Here is a 20,085-nt window from a genome sequence, read left to right as displayed (position 1 = left end):
ACTCTGGTGATGAGGTTTCTGATGAGGAAGCTGCGCACCTGGATCCCTCATCAGACGTGGAAGAATCCAAGTCTTCTCCTCCACCTATTGACTTTCGTAAGGTCCTGGCTCTTTTCAGAGAGGTATACCCGGACCATTTTGTCTCTGCTACCCCCCGCTCTCCGCCATCTGAGTTTTCGCTGGGCATGCAGCCTGTCAAGTCAACATATACTAAGCTCGTCTTTGCAAGGTCCTCTAAGAGAGCTTTAAGAATTTTAGGAGAGTGGTTGCAGTCTAAGCAGCAACTAGGGAAGACTTCCTTTATGTTCCCACCGACTAAGCTCACTTCTAAAGCGGGCGTATGGTATGCCACAGGAGAGGAACCAGGCTTGGGAGTACCTGCCTCTGCCCAGGCTGACTTCTCAAGTTTGGTCGACTCTCCTCGTAGAACAGCAATGAGGCGCTCTAAGGTTTGCTGGACCTTCTCCGATCTAGACCACTTCCTAAAGGGTGTATTTCGTGCCTTTGAGATGTTCAATTTTCTTGACTGGTGCCTGGGGGCCCTTAGCAAGAAGACCTCCCCTGCGGACAAGGACTCGGCCATGCTTTTAATGTCCTGCATGGATAAAGCTATTAGGGATGGATCTGGCGAGCTTGCTTCAATGTTTGTGTCAGGAGTTCTTAAGAAAAGGGAGCAACTTTGTACCTTCCTTTCTTCCAGCATCACACCTTGTCAAAGGTCTCAACTCCTTTTCGCTCCGCTCTCTAAGTTCTTGTTTCCCGAAGAGCTTGTCAAGGACTTGTCTGCGGCCCTGATTCAAAAGGACACTCATGATCTTGTGGCCTCTTCAGCTCGTAAGACTAAGGTTGCTCCCTCAGTCCCCAGGACTTATCGCACCCCAGTGGCTGATACTCCTGCTACGAGGTTTATTCCGCCCTTTCGTGGTAGAGCCCCCAGCCGAGGAAGCTCCCGTCCAGACTCTTCCAGGAGCAAGTCTAGGAAAGGTTCCAAGACTTCAAAAGGCAAACACTGACTCTCCTCCTCTCCAGACAGCAGTAGGAGCCAGACTCAAGATCTTCTGGCAAGCCTGGGAAAAGAGAGGTGCAGACGCCCAGTCTGTCAGGTGGCTGAGGGAGGGTTACAGGATACCATTCTGCCGCAAACCCCCTCTGACCACTTCTCCCATCAACCTCTCTCCCAACTACAAGGAAAAGGACAAGAGGCTAGCGTTGCACCAGGAGGTGTCGCTCCTGTTACAGAAGAAGGCAGTGGTTATAGTCCGGGACCATCAATCCCCGGGCTTCTACAACCGTCTCTTTCTGGTGGCCAAGAAGACAGGAGGTTGGAGACCGGTGCTGGACGTCAGCGCGCTCAATGCTTATGTCACCAAGCAGACGTTCACTATGGAGACGACGAAGTCGATCCTAGCAGCGGTCAGGCAGGAGGACTGGATGGTCTCGTTGGATCTGAAAGATGCTTACTTTCACGTTCCTATTCATCCAGACTCCCAACCTTTCCTGAGATTCGTTTTTGGAAAGGTTGTGTACCAATTCCAAGCCCTGTGTTTTGGCCTAAGCACAGCTCCTATGGTGTTTACGCATCTGATGAGGAATATTGCAAAATTCCTCCACTTATCGGACATCAGAGCCTCCCTTTATTTAGACGACTGGCTGTTGAGAGCCTCCACGAGTCGTCGCTGTCTGGAGAGTCTCAACTGGACTTTGGACTTGATCAAGGAACTGGGTCTGTTAGTCAACTTAGAAAAGTCCCAGCTCATTCCCTCCCAATCCATTGTTTACCTGGGAATGGAGATTCGGAGTCAGGATTTTCGGGCTTTTCCATCGGCCCCAAGGATAAGCCAAGCCCTAGATTGCATCCTGAGCATGCTGAAGAGGAGCAGTTGCTCGGTGAGACAGTGGATGAGTCTCACAGGGACCCTTTCATCGTTAGCCCTGTTCATCGAGCTAGGGAGACTCCACCTCCGCCCTCTCCAATTCCATCTAGCAGCTCATTGGGACAAGGATTTGACGCTCGAAGCAGTCTCTATCCCGGTCACCAAAGAGATGAAGACCACTCTCTTGTGGTGGAAGACCAATCTCCTTCTCAGGGAGGGCCTATCGTTGGCGATTCAGACCCCCAATCTTCATCTCTTCTCGGATGCATCAGACTCGGGCTGGGGCGCGACCTTGAACGGACAGGAGTGCTCGGGAACGTGGAACAAGGAACAGGAAACGCTCCACATCAACTGCAAGGAGCTACTGGCAGTTCATTTGGCCCTATTGAACTTCAAGTCCCTCCTGCTAGGCAAGGTGGTGGAGGTGAACTCCGACAACACCACAGCCTTGGCTTACATCTCCAAGCAGGGAGGGACCCATCCGAGGAGCCTGTACGAGATAGCAAGGGACCTCCTCATTTGGTCAAGAAGTCTAAACCTCACCCTAGTTACGAGGTTCATTCAGGGCAACATGAACGTCTCAGCAGATCGCCTAAGCAGAAAAGATCAGGTCATCCCCACGGAATGGACCCTTCACAAGAACGTGTGCAACAGACTTTGGACCTTGTGGGGTCAGCCGACAATAGATCTTTTTGCCACCTCCATGACCAAGAGGCTTCCTTTGTACTGTTCCCCAGTTCCAGACCCAGCAGCAGTTCATGTGGATGCTTTTCTGCTGAATTGGTCCCATCTCGACCTTTACGCATTCCCACCGTTCAAGATCATAAACAAAGTCCTTCAGAAGTTCATCTCGCACGAAGGGACACGGCTGACGCTGGTTGCTCCCCTTTGGCCTGCAAGAGAATGGTTCACAGAGGTACTACAATGGCTGGTCGACGTCCCCAGGACTCTCCCTCTAAGAGTGGACCTTCTACGTCAACCTCACGTAGACAAGTTGCACCCAAACCTCCACGCTCTTCGGCTGACTGCCTTCAGACTGTCGAAAGATTCGCTAGAGCTAGAGGCTTTTCGAAGGAGGCAGCCAGTGCGATTGCCAGAGCAAGGAGGGTATCCACTCGTAGAGTCTACCAATCCAAGTGGGAAGTCTTCCGGAGCTGGTGTAGAGCCAATGCAGTTTCCTCTACCAATACCTCTGTAACCCAAATAGCTGACTTCCTATTACATCTAAGGAATGAGAGATCCCTTTCAGCTCCTACGATTAAAGGGTACAGGAGTATGTTGGCTTCAGTTCTCCGCCACAGAGGTTTGGACCTTTCTTCCAACAAGGACCTTCAAGACATCCTTAAGTCTTTTGAGACTTCTAAAGAACGTCGTTTACCCACTCCAGGCTGGAATCTAGACGTAGTCTTAAGGTTCCTTATGTCGCCTAGGTTCGAACCTCTCCAGTCAGCTTCCTTCAAGGACCTTACCCTCAAGACTCTTTTTCTCGTCTGCCTTGCAACAGCTAAAAGAGTCAGTGAGGTTCATGCCTTCAGCAAGAACATTGGGTTCACATCCGAATCTGCGACATGTTCTTTACAGCTCGGATTCTTAGCTAAGAATGAACTTCCTTCACGTCCTTGGCCTAGATCGTTTGAAATTCCTAGCCTTTCCAACATGGTAGGTAACGAGCTAGAAAGAGTTCTTTGCCCTGTCAGAGCTCTGAAATATTATCTTAATAGGTCTAAACCTATTCGAGGACAGTCAGAAGCCTTATGGTGTGCAATCAAGAAACCTTCGATGCCCATGTCCAAAAACGGGGTTTCGTATTATATAAGGCTTCTGATTAGAGAAGCCCATTCTCACTTGAAGGAGGAAGACCTTGCTTTGCTGAAGGTAAGGACCCACGAAGTGAGAGCCGTAGCCACTTCGATGGCCTTTAATAAAAACCGTTCTCTGCAGAGCATAATGGATGCAACTTATTGGAGGAGCAAGTCAGTGTTTGCATCATTTTATCTTAAAGATGTCCAGTCTCTTTACGAGAACTGCTACACCCTGGGACCATTCGTAGCAGCGAGTGCAGTAGTAGGTGAGGGCTCAGCCACTACATTCCCTTAATCCCATAACCTTTTTTAACCTTTCTCTTGAATGCTTTTATTGTTGTTTTTATGGTTGTTACGGTAGGCTAAGAAGCCTTCCGCATCCTTTTGATTTGGCGGGTGGTCAATTCATTCTTGAGAAGCGCCTGGGTTAGAGGTTGTGTAGAGGTCCTTTAGTAGGGGTTGCAGCCCTATATACTTTAGCACCTTAGAGTTGATTCAGCCTCCTAAGAGGAACGCTGCGCTCAGTAAGGAAGACGAACTTAATAAAGGCAGAGTAACGGTTCAAGTCGACTTCCTTACCAGGTACTTATTTCATTGTTATTTTGAGATAACTGATTATATGAAATACGGGATACTTAGCTATCCTTTAGTCATGTACACTGGTTTTCACCCACCCCCCTGGGTGTGAATCAGCTACATGATTATCGGGTAAGTTTAATATTGAAAAATGTTATTTTTATTAGTAAAATAAATTTTTGAATATACTTACCCGATAATCATGATTTAATTGACCCTCCCTTCCTCCCCATAGAGAACCAGTGGACCGAGGAAAAATTGAGGAGGTGTCAACAAGAAGTACTGTAGTACCTGGCCACAGGTGGCGCTGGTGAGTACACCCCCTTCTAGTATAGTGATAGCTGGCGTATCCCTCCCGTAGAATTCTGTCGGGCAACGGAGTTGACAGCTACATGATTATCGGGTAAGTATATTCAAAAATTTATTTTACTAATAAAAATAACATTAAGGTACCACTGTATTTTATTATGGTATGAACACATTTCAGTAAGTGTTGTACAGTACATGTACACTCCTATACAAAGTACTGTATACAGTAAGACTACTGTACAGTACACATGCAGTATGTAACAATAGTCATCAGGACATTTATAACAACAAAACATTGTTCCTATCTAATATAACACTCGCTGATATTGTAGTGTATATTACAGTACTGTAATATATGTACAGTACTATCAGTACAGTACAGCTTAATTAACTAAGTTAGTGTTCGCTGTTTTCAGCTGGTCGACTTGTACAGTACATGTAGCGTACATTTACATATTACATATTGTACAGTACGGTAGTATTTATGTATAGTACTGTACAGTATCATTGATAAACAGTACTATACATTACTGTAATACTGTACTGTACAATGTGCATAGAATGATAGTTAAAATTACTGAGTGTACGAATTGTATACAAACCCCACTAACCATTTTCGTATGAAGGTCTATGCAGTCGTGAAGCATGATGCTACTCCTGATGTGTCGTCTCCTGAGTAGTGTTTGTACTGTAGGAAATCACATATCTACAGTACATTACCCAGTAAATATGTAAGTACTGTACAGGAGTACTACATAGATGTGGAAAATAATATATACGGTACATATGTATGTTTGGTACATGACGTATTCCCGTAAAACGGATTTTGAAGCAAAGCGAAAAATCTATTTTTGGGTGAGATAGCCATGTCGTCCTGATGGAAGGTTCCTTTAGGCAGCTTTCTAAGGGATATTTAGCTACAGTGATACTCCCAGAGAATTGACCATAGGTCTCCAGAATTCTAACTCCTGGTGCGAGTATCCTTTAAGAAAATTCTTAAGGATATCTCATAGTATCAGGGGACGTATTTCTTGATACGACACATGGCAATATTCACCCCGAATAGAGTTTTCGCTCTGAGGGGGAAGAGTGGCGAAAATGAAGGGGAGCCGTCATCAAGGTTACCTGGTGGATCCCCTTCCCATACTACTACAGCGCCACGCATAGCGACCCATTCCTTTGTTAGTAGTGAATTAAGCACGGTGTATCTCCCGCTTGATGGCTGAGCCCAAAAATACAAAAGTATGGTACTTACTGATTATGTACTGTATGTACAGTACGTATTGTACTTACAAGTATATTTTTCATAAGTGTTCGGTATTTTACAAAATAAAAATATTACATCTGTACTTTAACAGCACTTACCAAAAATATTCCGCCAAAAGGCACAGTTGGTGAGGTGGATGGAAGATAAGCTGTGTAGTAACAAATGGAGGAAATGAACAATGAAGGGACGTAACTGCACGGCATGAAACGTCTACACAGATGAGTCATCACTGGTGTAAAGAAAAAGGTTTGAAATGGATCAGTGCAGGCTATACATACACAGTACTCTACATTTATAAAAAAAAAAAAAATGTAAAAACTAATATATACTTTAAAAGTTATCCAAAAGATAATGGACAGTACTGTACTGTAAATTAGTGAAAAATTACTATACTGTACATTCAAAGTTACATTTATGCAGTATCTTACTTTACAAATATGACTATAACAGAACTAAACAAATGGAAAATTTTGAAAACTATCTTTCCATTATGCAAGGGGAGGATTGTCTAATCCATCATCATTATTGACCTCCATCGTGCTTTCTGGAGGAGGGTTTGCTGGAGTGGTTTCAGGATCAGGAGATTCTGTGGTTGGAGGAGGAGCATGGCGTTCCTCCTTGGTAATGAACGTCCTCTGGGGCATCTTCCAAAAACAACCTGTCAAGAAATAAAAAAAATGTTTTTAGATAAAATACAGAAAATTATTTTATGGATACACTATGTAAATTGAATTACTACACATGTAAATTTAAGAAAAAGCTATGTAATTCAATTTGGGAAAACTATAGATTCGTACAATATTTTACTATCTGAATGTTAAAAGAATTGAACAAGATTTAAACATTAATTGCATAAACTATACGTACTGTATACAGGCGGCCCTCATTCTTTGTGGTAATTAGGTTACAGATACAGCCGCGAAAAGGGGATTTTGGTGAATAGATGCTGCACTAGGGTGGTCTAACTCCCAACCTAAAACGACATTGCCTCTTGCCACGGGCAGGTGCCCGAGCTGATGATTAACACAGTAAATACTGCCCAATACTGTTTTAATTTGGTTTTTACAACATTTATTTTTAAATATTAAACTTAGCCGGTGAATATATAATAGCTGACGTCTCCGACGGCTCTACAGATTCCAAAAACTCGCGAGCGATCGCCGTGAAGGTTGCGGGTGTGACCACCAGCGCCGACTATCGGCCAGATACCGCATATACTTGTCAATTTCTCCAGTTCTTCTCTGTCGGTCTGGTCGACAAGTTGGTTCCACTCGCTTTATGACCTCGAGTTTTCGACCGAATTGGTGAAGTACTTGGTTTTGGTTTTATTGCTTTCGCCGTGTTGGATTATTCAATACTATCTTCAAAAGAAATGCTTTTGAAAGGAGAGGAAAAGTGTTTTGCCCTTGCTTTTTTTTTAATCTCTGGTTTTTCCATAGAGAAAAGATGGCTGACCCTTCCCTCAGTGTACGGAAGTGTGTTAAAGGCTTTTAGTAATTATTTTATCACTTTATAAGTTATTGTTGATATTTATAGATTTACCTCTATATATTTTATATTTTATATCTCACCTGCCTTTATTAGGCCTCTTCGATTAGCTTTCCATTTATACTAAACATCAAGATAAATTTTATGTTTTTGTTTATATGCGACCTATTCTTTGTAGGCGGTCCTAACTTGGAAAACGAAGTTAAACAACGTTGAGCCCATTCAACTTTTATTTTTGTTTAGTTTAAAACAGTTGCTCTGTAAGAGTGATGAAATGAATATTTTTTAGAAAATATTTTAAGAAATATATTCTTTGAATAGTCTTCGTGCTGTTTTTTCAAAGATGAACTAACGTTTGGTTTATTTATGCTACGCAGTTTGTGCTCTATCGTTACGATAGAGAAAGAGAGAATCACGGTTTCACTTTGCAGAAAGAGTAAATCGATTTTGACGTTTTGTTCATTCTTCTTTCAAACTGAAGTGTTTTAGATAAGAATTTTAAGGAACTTGTTAATTTTCAATTTCTTAGTCCTTTCAGTTTTTTCCTTTAGTCAAATAACCTGTTATTGACGAAGGGTGAGTGGGCCATTCTCTTGTGAGTGACAAGAGAGAGAGAGACGGAGAGAGAGAGAGAACGATTCGATCTTTATTCTCGTCCCAAGTCTCTGTACAAGGAGTTTGGGAGCGAGTAACGTTGTTCTCGATTCAGTTTTTTTTTTTTTTACTCTCGTCCCAAGTCTCTGTACGAGGAGAGAGGATAAAACGTTTTAGTTTTTATTCTCGTCCCAAGGCACTGTACGGTGAGAGATTGAAAACGTAGTCCTTAGTGAACTAGTGTTTAGTCTCCTCCCCAGTCACTGATCTTTTTAACTTTATTTATTTCCGTTTTATTCGATATATATGTATATGTTTATTGATTTTTGCTTGTGTGTTTCATTTTGTACTAATGTGCTTACATTATACGACTCATTTCGCAATTCTAACCTTTTGATGTAAGGGAGAATTGCGTGCTTCAGGTAGAAATCCGTTTTATTCATGTCTAATGTGAAATTATTGAAAAATACGATATCAGTGAAGTAAGTGCAAAAAACATGTTCTGTGTTGCGGAGGGTTCGTTTGTTCGTGCTTGTCACTTTCCTAGTCCGAGACCTCTTTCAGGGTCCCCTGCACCAGGGAGAAGGAATGTCGTAGGACCTAAGGGAGTGAGGAGTGTAAACCAACGAACAGACGTTCCCTCAAAGGTATCAGACGTTGCTCGGCAAGCACGTCCTTGCCATAAGACAGGAGAGACGAAGTTTCTCCTCGTCTTCCGATGATTCGTCTCTTTAAAAGCCTGGGCGTAAAGTTTCGAGACGGTTGAAACGTTTATTAGTTCCTTCAGAACAAGTTCAACGTCCTAGCTGTAGTCATAATAAGAGTCCCGTTCATAGCTATGACGTTCATGTACAGACGTTTCTGCCACAGACTCGACGTGAAGTTGAGCGGTAGACACCGTAGACACAACGTGACATCGAGTGTCAGTCACCGTAGTCTCGATATAGCATCGATCAGCAGTCACTGCTGTTTACTACGTGACGTTTGAGCGTCAGCCACTGCAGTCACAGGTTGATCCGAAGTTAGATATGCTGTTAAAGCTTTCTTCTTCAATAGAAGCTTTCGATCCTGTTCCTGTGCGAAAGGATCCTTTGCTTTTTGTACGTCACGGTTCGGGGATACGTGATTCGGGTCTTCAACCTTCTAGACGAGCTTTGTTACGCCACGCTGACGTTATCTCTAGTGACAGCTTTGCTGTTAATCGAGATGCGGAGCATAAATCTCGATGTAACTTTGATCGCTTTGAACGTCAGCCACCGCAGTCACAGCGTGACGTTGAGATGCAGACACCGCAGACACGACGTGACGTTGAGCGGTAGACACCGTAGACATGACGTGACGTCGAGGGTCAGTCATCGTAGTCACGATATAGCATCGAACAGCAGTCACCGCTGTTACTACGGGACGTTTGAACGTCAGTTACTTCTGTCACGACATGTAGTAGAATAACATTCTCTGCAGTCACAACGTGACATCGACCCTCCAACTTTAACTTCTGTTCATATACAAGTTAATGTAGCCTGTCAGGCTTTTCCTTCACGTCATTCTGAATATAAATCTCCTTCTCGCAAGACTTTAGATTTATCAGATGATGTGCCTTCTGAAGAAGTTGATGACCCCCTTTCAACTAATGTACCTTTGGGGAGTCATTCAGAAGAGGAGTAACCTAGGGTGGTCCAACAATCCCTTGTATTTTAATTATGAATTTCTTTAGTGAAATTTTGTCCTAGACTTTCTTCGACGCCTACTTTTACGAAGTCAGTTCTCTCTTGTTCTTCCAAGAGGGGGCCATGCTCTTACTGGGAGACTGGTTGGAATCCAGGAGAAGTTTAGGAAAGTCTGCTTTTGCTTTTCCTCCTTCTTAATTAGCTTCTCGCTCGGGCATCTGGTGTGACACAGGAGAAGCTCGAGGAGAAGTTCTCGGCTTGGGAGTACCTGCCTCTGCCCAGGGAGACTTCTTAAGCCTTGTGGACTCTCCTCGTTGTCTAGCCATGAGACGCTCCAAGATTTTATGGTCGGCTTCAGAGCTAGACCATCTCCTGTTAGGAGTTTTTTTGAGCGTTTGAAGTTTTTATTTGTTGGATTGGTCCCTGGGAGCCTTAAGTAAGAAGGTCTCTCCAGCTGTCAATGTATTGCTGTACAATTATGTCATGCATGAACAAGGCTATCAGGGATGGCTCCAATGATCTGGCAGCCACGTTCACTGCAGGAACAAGGCTATCAGGGATGGCTCCAATGATCTGGCAGCCACGTTCACTGCAGGAGTACTTAAGATGTAAGTGCGCTCAATGTGTTCATTGTCAAGACAAACTTCACGATGAAGACTACCAAATCTGTCTTGGCAGCAGTAAGGGAAGGCGACTGGATGGTCTCTCTCGACCTTCAGGATGCATACTTCCACATCCCGATTCATCCAAGCTTTCAACAACATCTGAGGTTTGTGGATGGGAAAGTAATGTACCAATTTCGAGCACTGTACTTCGGCCTCATTCCTGCTCCTTTTGTTTTTACAAGGCCCTTGCAAAATGTAGCAAGCTTTCTACATTTTTTGAGGATTCAGAGCCTCCCTTTATTTTGACGACTGGCTAATCAGGGCGTCGTCATTATATCGCTGTCTGGAGAGCCTCTAATGGACATTAGACCTAACCAACGAGCTAGGTCTCATAGTGAACGTAGAGAAGTTGTAACTTACAGTACCCCATCCCAGACTATTCTTTATTTGGGAATGGAGATACAGTGTCTGATTTTTCGGGCCTTTTCGTCTCCCACAAGAATGGAACAAGCTCTGTTAAAAGTCCTTCACTTGCAAGAGAAAAACAGTTGCTCTGTAAGAGTTTGAACTAGCCTCGTGGGAACTCTTTCATCGCTGGAGTAGTTTATCTCTCTGGGGAGACTCAACCTTTGCCCTCTCCAATTTCACCTAAACCATTGGAACAAGGAGAAGGGCTTAGAGAGTATCTCTTTCCCAATCTCCAACTCAGTCTAGACATGTCTGACTTGGTGGGACAGCAACATCAGACTTCGAGAAGGTCTTTCTCTTGCGATCAAGAACCCAAACCATGTGATGTATTCAGATACATCGGATTTGGGTTAGGGAGCTCCACTGGACAGTCTGGAATGCTCGGGTCTTTGGTCCACGGATCAGAAGGAACTCCATTTAAGGCAAGTAACATCCCTCCTTGTGAATGTCTTGGCGGACTGCCTCAGCAGAAGAGGACAAGTCATCTCCATGGAGTGGACGTTGCATAAGACTGTGTGCGAGAAGCTATGGATGACATGGGGTCAACCCACCATAGATCTTTTTGCGACTTCACTGACAAAGAGGCTCTCGACTTACTGCTTTCCAGTTCCGGATCCAGAGGCAGCCCACATAGACGCTTTCCTGCTGGACTGGTCTCACCTGGACGTTTATGCCTTTCCACCTTTCAAGATCCTAAACAAGGTGCTGCAGAAGTTCACCTCTTACGAAGGGACCAGGTTGATGTTGGTTGCTCCACGCTGGCCCGCGAGAGAGTGGTTCACAGAGGTACTTCTATGGCTGGTAGACGTTCCAAGAAGTCTGCCGTTGCGGATGGATCTCTTGCGACAGCCTCACGTAAAGAGATTTCATCTAAGCCTCCCCACGCTTCGTCTAACTGCCTTCAGACTATCGAAAGACTCTCTTGAGCTCGAGGGTTTTCGAAGGAGGCAGCTAGTGCGATCGCTAGGGCTAGAAGATCCTCTACCATCAGGATCTATCAGTCGAAATGGGAGGTATTTAGAGACTGGTGCAAGTCCTCCTCTATTTCCTCTTCCAAGTGCCTCTGTAGCGCAGATTGCAGATTTTCTGCTTTATCTGAGAAACGGTCGCTCCCTCTCTGCATCCACCATTAAAGGCTACAGAAGCATGTTAGCTTCTGTTTTCAGGCATAGGGGTTTGGATCTTTCTAATAACAAAGATCTCAAGGACCTGCTTAAGTCTTTCGAGACTTCCAAGGAACGTCATATTTCGACTCCTGCTTGGAACTTGGACGTGGTCCTACGGTTCCTTATGTCAAACAGGTTTGAACCATTAAATTCAGCCTCCCTGAAGGATCTTACCCTCAAGACACTTTTTTTTGGTGTGCTTGGCTTCGGCTAAAAGGGTTAGTGAGATACATGCTTTTAGCAAGAACATCGGCTTCTCCACTAATAAAGCAGTATGCGCTCTTCAACTTGGTTTTTTGGCCAAGAATGGACTTACGTCTCGTCCTTGGCCTAAATCATTTGATATCCCCAGTCTTTCCGAGATTGTGGGGAATGAAGTTGAAAGAGTGCTGTGCCCCGTTAGAGCTCTTAAATTTTATTTATCCAGAGCTAAACCGCTGCGAGGTTGTTCAGAGGCTTTATGGTGCTTCGTTGAAAAGCCCTCTTTGCCCATGTCTAAGAATGCGTGGTCTTATTTTATTAGACTTTTGATTCGGGAGGCACACACTCATTTAAGTGAGAAGGATCGTAATTTACTTAAAGTCAAGGCTCATGAAGTCAGAGCGATAGCAACTTCAGTAGCGTTTAAGCAAAATAGATCCATTAAAATTATTATGGACGCGATCTTTTGGAGAGGCAAGTCGGTATTCGCTTCATATTACTTGAAAGATGTCCAGACTCTTTATGAGGACTGCTACACACTGGGACATTCATAGCAGCGAGTGCAGTAGTGGGTGAAGGCTCTACCACTACATTCCCTTAATCCCAATATCCTTTTAATCTACTCTTGAAAATTTTATTCTCATTTTGGGTTGTACGGGAGACTAAGAAGTCTTTCGCAATCTTTTTGATTTGGCGGGTGTTCAAAATGTTGTTTCTTGAGAGCGCCCAGATTAAGGGTATTGATGAGGTCCTGTTATAGGAGTGTTCGCCCTGGATATAACAGCTCCTTGGAGTCTTTCAGCATCCTGAGAGGATGGCTGGGCTTCGTGAGGAAAGCAGACTAATGAGGCAAAGTAATCATCAGAGTCAGCTTCCTTACCAGGTAGGCTACCTATACTTAAGTTGGTTTTTTATGAAATATTGTCAAAAAACTCTTGAGCATATACGCCTTTATTGTATTAATACTGGTTTCTACCCACCACCATGGGTGTGAATCAGCTATTATATATTCACCGGCTAAGTTCAATATTTAAAAATGATATTTTGATTATAAAATAAATTTTTGAATATACTTACCCGGTGAATATATAAATTAAAGCCCCTCCCTTCCTCCCCGATAGAGACCCAGGGGACTGAGAAGAACTGGAGAAATTGACAAGTATATGCGGTATCTGGCCGATAGTCGGCGCTGGTGGTCACACCCGCAACCTTCACGGCCATCGCTCGCGAGTTTTTGGAATCTGTCGAGCCGTCGGAGACGTCAGCTATTATATATTCACTGGGTAAGTATATTCAAAAATTTATTTTATAATCAAAATATCATAATTATATGTACAGTGTACAGTGCAATTGCACACATGTACACTACATATTGGACGCAGTAAGGCTACAGCACAGTATGGTGTTAAAGTAAATATTTACTGAGTTATCGTCATCCCCTTATTGTTCTGTATAACGAAAGTTGTTCCTATATAATAATACTGTACTGTAATCTAATACTCACTGATACTGTAGTGTATATTACTGTAATATACAGCATAAGTGGTTGGCCAGGGCACCAGCCACCCATTGAGATACTACTGCTAGAGAGTTATGGGGTCTTATGACTGGCCAGACAGTACTACATTGGATCCTTTTCTCTGGTTACGGTTCATTTTACCTTTGCCTACACACACACACACACTGAATATTCTGGTCTATTCTTTACATATTCTCCTCTGTCCTCATACACCTGACAGCACTGAGATTACCAAACAATTCTTCTTTCACCTAAGGGGTTAACTACTGCACTGTAATTGTTCAGTGGCTACTTTCTTCTTGGTAAGAGTAGAAGAGACTCTTTAGCTGTGGTAAGCTGCTCTTCTAGGAGGACACTCCAAAAATCAAACCATTGTTCTCTAGTCATGGGTAGTGCCATAGCTGCTGTACCATGGTTTTCCACACTCTTGGGTTAGAGTTCTCTTGTTTGAGGGTACACTCGAGCACACTATTTTATATAATTTCTCGTCCTCATGTTTTGTTAAATGTACAGGAATATCACTACAGTACAGCTTAAGTGTACATACTGTAAGTGTTTGGTGTTTTCGTTCCGACAACTTGTGGCCTATGTGTTTTCTTGAAGTATGATGCACCTATGTGTCGTCTCTTGTGCAGTGAGGTATTATCTACAGTAATTATATTTGTTTCATCTTTTACTAATATGGGCTAGAAAAATAAAAGATAGTAAGTATCTCGGTAATAATTGTTTCTTTTAAAGAAACAAACAAAAACAGTGCATTCGATTACTCTTCAACACTGATTTTCTCTCTCCCGCAATGAACAAGGGCCAGCTGTACTGAAAATCCAAAAATTTAAATACAGTACTAAGTACAGTACAGTATGTACAGGTACTGAAGGTACAAGAGACTACAGTAATCCAAATTGACATACAATACTTATATTTGTCTACGGCAGACGTGCGTCTCTATGTCAAGGAAATTAAACAAGATTTAAACATTAATTGTATAAACTATCCATACTCTCAAAATGCAAAGATTTAAATAATAAATCAAATACAGTGTCGTACAATATGTACAGTTACTGAAGGTACCAAAAACCAATTCAGATTGGCAAAACTATAGTTTTGTATAATATTGTTCTGTATCTACTGCAGACATGTGTCTTTACATTAATGACAATCTTAAACTAAAGTTAAACAAGATTTAAACACAATAATTATGTAAAGTACACAGTAACTACATAACATAGGAAATTTTAATATACAGTGGTACCTCTACATACGAATTTAATCCGTTCCACAACCGACTGCGGATGTAGAAAATGTTCGGATGTCGAAACGAGTTTTCCCATAAGAATACTGTACATTGAAATAGGATTAATCCGTGGTTGAGCCCAAAAACCTATGATAACTCCTTAATAAATTACTACACATAATTACACATGACAATAATGCACACTGAATTAGATAATAGACATGTAAAAAAGAATAATTATCAAAAAATGATAAATAAGAAACGGGTTTTTAGCGTCACTTTACCTTAGAAAGTCCAGCGCAGGTGTTGTTGGTCTTGCTACGCAGAGAGGAGACGAACGGGCGGCGAGGAGGTAGAGGTTAACTACGATAAACATACACTACCGTAACTTATTCTAACTTACACTAAGTGAACTTTAACATAACTTAGCTTATTTTTTTTTTTATTTTTATATTCCATATTTTTTTTTACATTTTCTTTTTTTCTTTTTAATGATTACGTAATTTTAATCACTTTCACTCTCTACACTTAAAATTGACTGAATTTCTTTCGCTTCACTCTTTTCCGTTTTCTTTGTTTCACTTTCTTCCACTTCACTCTTTGCCGTTTTCTTCGAATCACTTACATCCTCTTCATCACGAGTTCGCTTCGCAGTTTTTTTTAAAGAAATTATCGATAGATAATTGCTTGGTACGGCCTTTCAGAATGTTTTGAAAGTGAGTTAGGCAAAACTAAACGACAAACCTGCAATTTCTTTGGATGGCATTTGTCGATGAAGTCGACCACGTCTTGATATTTTCCTAACACCTCTTTTATATGCGCCGAACCTAACACATAATCTACCTCCTCGCTCCCTTCCTTGTCATCACTCATGTGCTCCGACGTAGCATGGAGTTCCTTGAGCTCATCCGTGGTAAGTTCGTCATGATGTTCGGCGACGAGTTCCGTAACGTCATCTGCGTCAACCTCCAGACCCATGGACTTGCCAAGGGAGACGATTTCCTCTATGACTTCCACTGCACCCACCACGGGATCAGGTTCGGGGTCAAAACCTTCGAAATCTCGGGAAGAAACTGCATCAGGCCACAGCTTCTTCCAGGCAGAATTGAGGGTCCGTCGAGTTAATCCCACCCAAGCCTGATCTATGATCTTCAAGCAGTGCACGATGTTGAAGTGGCCCCTCCAAAATTCACGCAAAGTTAAGTTGGTGCTTTGCGTGACATTAAAGCACTGCTTAAATAAGTGCTTGGTGTACAGCTTCTTAAAATTAGAGATGACTTGCTGGTCCATGGGCTGGAGGATAGAGGTGGTATTCGGTGGAAGATACAGCACCTTTATGAACTTGAATTCATTGAAGATATCATCTTCAAGTCCAGGGGGGTGAGCGGGTGCATTGTCAAGGCATAGCAGGAACTTTAAAGGCAATTTCTGTTCATGAAGATACTTCTTCACAGAAGGGCCGAAAACTTGGTTAACCCATTGCACAAAGAATTGCCTAGTGACCCAGGCCTTCGAGTTGGATCGCCAGAAAACATGAAGCTGATCCTTATCGACGTTGTGTGCCTTAAAGGCCCTAGGGTTCTCTGAATGGTAAACCAGTAAGGGCTTGACTTTAAAGTCCCCGCTAGCGTTGGCACATAGGGCAAGAGTCAACCGATCCTTCATTGGCTTATGCCCAGGCAATTTCTTCTCTTCGGCGGTGATGTAGGTTCGACTCTGCATCTTCTTCCAAAACAGCCCGGTTTCATCACAATTAAACACCTGCTGCTCTACGTAGCCTTCTTCCTGCACGATCTTTTCGAAGTTCTTGACAAAGTCAGCTGCAGCCTTTGTGTCCGCACTAGCACCCTCTCCGTGGCGAACAACTGAATGAATCCCGGACCGTTTCTTAAATTTCTCAAACCAGCCACGAGATGCCTTGAAATCGTCTGAGGAAGGTTCGGTTGAACTCTCCCCAGCATCACCCCCAGAGCTCTCCTCCTTCAAGTCCGTGAAGATGGCGTGCGCCTTCTCGCATATGATGGTTTCGGTGATGGTGTCGCATACAATCTATCTGTCCTTGATCCAGATTAGGAGAAGTCGTTCCATCTCTTCTATGATAGGGCTACGACGTTTTGAAATGATGGTGATCCCCTTAGAAGGTTTCACTGCTTTAATGGCTTCCTTCTGTTTCAAGATTGTCGAGATCGTCGACATATTACGGCCATATTCTTTAGCAAGTTCACTCACGCGGACGCCACGCTTATGTTTTTCAATAATTTCTTGCTTTACGTCTAAAGAAAGCATTTCCTTCTTCCTTTTCTCACCACTACCACTACCACTTGCAAAACTAAGCCTTTTAGGACCCATGCTTTACGTAAATTACCGTAAAAGGATGCACGTAAAAAATCACGATTAAAACAGTAATAGCAGAACGCACATCGCACAACCACACGAAGCCGACGAGAACAGAGGACTGACCCAAGCCACGCTAACGAGGGTTCCTCCGAGGTCGAAGTGCTGCCTTCTATCGGCGGAAATAAAAAATACATCCGGCGCTATGAGTACCACCTACGCGTACGGGTATTGTTTACTTCGGATGTTGAAAAAAAATTCGGGTCTAGAATAGGAACGTGTTCGAATTGTACTTCGCGTGTCAAAAAATTCGGATACAACCGGTACGACGAAAATTGTTTATTTCGTGTGTCGAAATAAAATTCGGGTGTACAGTAGAGTAAAAAAATTGCTCGAATTTTACTTCGGATGTTGGAAAATTCGGATGTAGATACGTTCGTATGTAGAGGTTCCACTGTAAATGTTTATAAGCTTACCATTTTATTCCATATTCCAGACTTCTTCTTGTTTATACTCCTCCACAATGAGCTTTTGAAGCTTGTCCGGGAAACTTGCCGCAGCCTCATGGTCAATGGAGGCTGACTCCCCAGTAATGTTCATGTTCTTCATGCCAAAAAAATCTCTTAGACCAGTGTTTGCTGACTTGGAAAGGCAACTGCGGGGTTGCGGCTTCTTGGCTGGTGGATAGCTGAATATCATCCTTCATGAAATGACAGAGTAGAGACTTGGCTTTTTCCCAGATAGTGAGCAAGTCGATGGCGAACCCCTTGCGATTATGGTCCTCGATCCACACAAAAAGTGCATTCCCCATCTTAAACATGTTCTTTTCCCTCACTCTGATCACAACCTTCACACTGCATGGGGCACTTGCAGCCATGGAAGGTTGAATCTTAGCTTCATTCTTCTCTATATACCTTAAGGTACTCTGGTTAATGCTAAAAGGTCGTCCCATGGCTGCATATTTCATCCTGTCCTTCCACTTATCAAGGACTTTTACCTTCTCCTCAATTATCATGACCTTCCTCTGCTATTTAGCAGAATCTTAGAAAGATGAAGTACCTCTCTTTGGGGGCTGTGATGTTGAAATAACGGTAGGGCAAAAATCAGGCAAAATATGTTGGGATGAAGTGGGAAACGTACTTTACATGCAACGACATTCGAAGCAAGAGTGAGGCCGAGTCAGCGAGAGATGGGATGTTATGCTGGGTGGAGAGGGAAGTAGCGCGAAGCAGACTGGGTGCAAGGCAGTGTGGTCGGTTTGAAATTATCTTGCTGCGAGATTTTTTATCGCGAACCTACGAATATGAGACTTTTTATTTAAGAGGTTATGTGGTTCGATGTATCGCAAGCAAGCAAAATCGTGAGGAAAGAACCCACGAATAGGAAGCTATTAGACTATTTTTAAGTAATAACAAAGAAAGTTTGAAATTTCTACGTAATCATGTAGTGCTTCCGTCTTAATTAAATGTTTGAAGTGTTCCAAGGTGTACACTTTGCCTGCAGATCGTCATTACATGGTAAGGTTCAAAAGACAAAATTTGAATCATGTCCAATGCATTTTCTTTTTGTCTATGAGTGATTTCAAGGGTTGTTTTTTGGATAAGTGCTATTTTGAACCTAAACCATCGCCTCACTTTTTAAATCTGATTCGGATTACTTGGACTCCGAATAATAAGGCAAGACATTACAGACTAAGTCTAAGTGTAAGCTAAGGACATGGCGGTCTAAGGGGCTGACCCATGGAAAGGATACGGCTTCTAGGTTAGAAGTTGAGAAGTTTAGGTTAGTTAGTGTTCTTTTGTTTTTTTCCCTTTTGAAATCGGACCATGTTGAAGACTGAGAAGTCTGAGTTTGAAAGAAATTAACTGTGTTTGAGAGATAAAATGCAACAGTTAATCTGTAGGCCTAGGTATTATTCCATCCTTGTATTTTTGTGCAAAAAACAAATTTTTCTTTTAGTTTTCTTGTTGGATTTCTGGTGTCTGCTATTATGTAAGATAATTTGTTAGTTTTAATTTTATCCCACGCAAATTCCACTTCCCTTCTAGGGTTCCATTACTGCTGTGGTTATTTTAGGTGCTGGTGGTAGGAAAACGATACGATAATAACATCAGAATTAAAAAAAAAAAACTTAAAGTTTTTTAATGCAAAAATAAGAGGGTGAAACAACGCCCATAGACTAAGTGGTAACTGCTGCATTTATGTCTCAAGAATAGTTCTCTCTCGAGTTCAGTTTTCTTTCGTACTCCGTTTTCTTTGGATCTTAGACTTCTCAATCTTGAGGGATACCGTAATTTTGCCAAAAATACATTATTCACCTTTTGCATACATTGCACGCATGCGCTGTCACAAATACGTTTAGAAGCTTGTGTATTTACGTAAACACAATTTGTTTAAAACGCTTATTTAGGAAATGAATGTAATAGTATTTTATAATTTAATAAATGTATTTTTATTTGAAAAAAGGAGAAAAACAGTTTTATTTTTGCCAATTTTTCAAAAGGTAAATCTATTTGATCTCTAATACGTGATTTTTAGAATTTGAGTTTAATGAAAGATTGAAAAAAAGCAAATCAGAATATGGCTATGTTAAGTAAAATTTAGTAATCAAATCGCCTGGAATTACATATAAAAATCAGGCTATAAATCAGTTATGTGAGATCAGTGTTACTATATTGACGTGAGTCATGGTATGACAATGAAACTATATCCAACAGATTTTGTAGATTTGAGAACAAAGCTCTAAGAAGAATAAAACTATATGAGAAATTACTCGAGTGCCATATGTGGATGAGACCATGATGAGGGGTAGATGGAGATGGTTTGTGCATGCTCTTCGCACTCCCCAAGAGAGATTAGATCCCAAAACTTTCAACTGGGCTCCACAAGGCACTAGATGAGTTGGAAGACTCAGGACTACATAGCTGAGGACTATGAAGCGTGAAGTGGGAGATGATGAATGGAGAAGTGTTGATTTAAAA

Source organism: Palaemon carinicauda, chromosome 4 (genome assembly GCF_036898095.1).
Source record: "Palaemon carinicauda isolate YSFRI2023 chromosome 4, ASM3689809v2, whole genome shotgun sequence".
Taxonomy (NCBI): Eukaryota; Metazoa; Arthropoda; class Malacostraca; order Decapoda; family Palaemonidae; genus Palaemon; species Palaemon carinicauda.
This window is presented reverse-complemented; position numbering follows the sequence as displayed.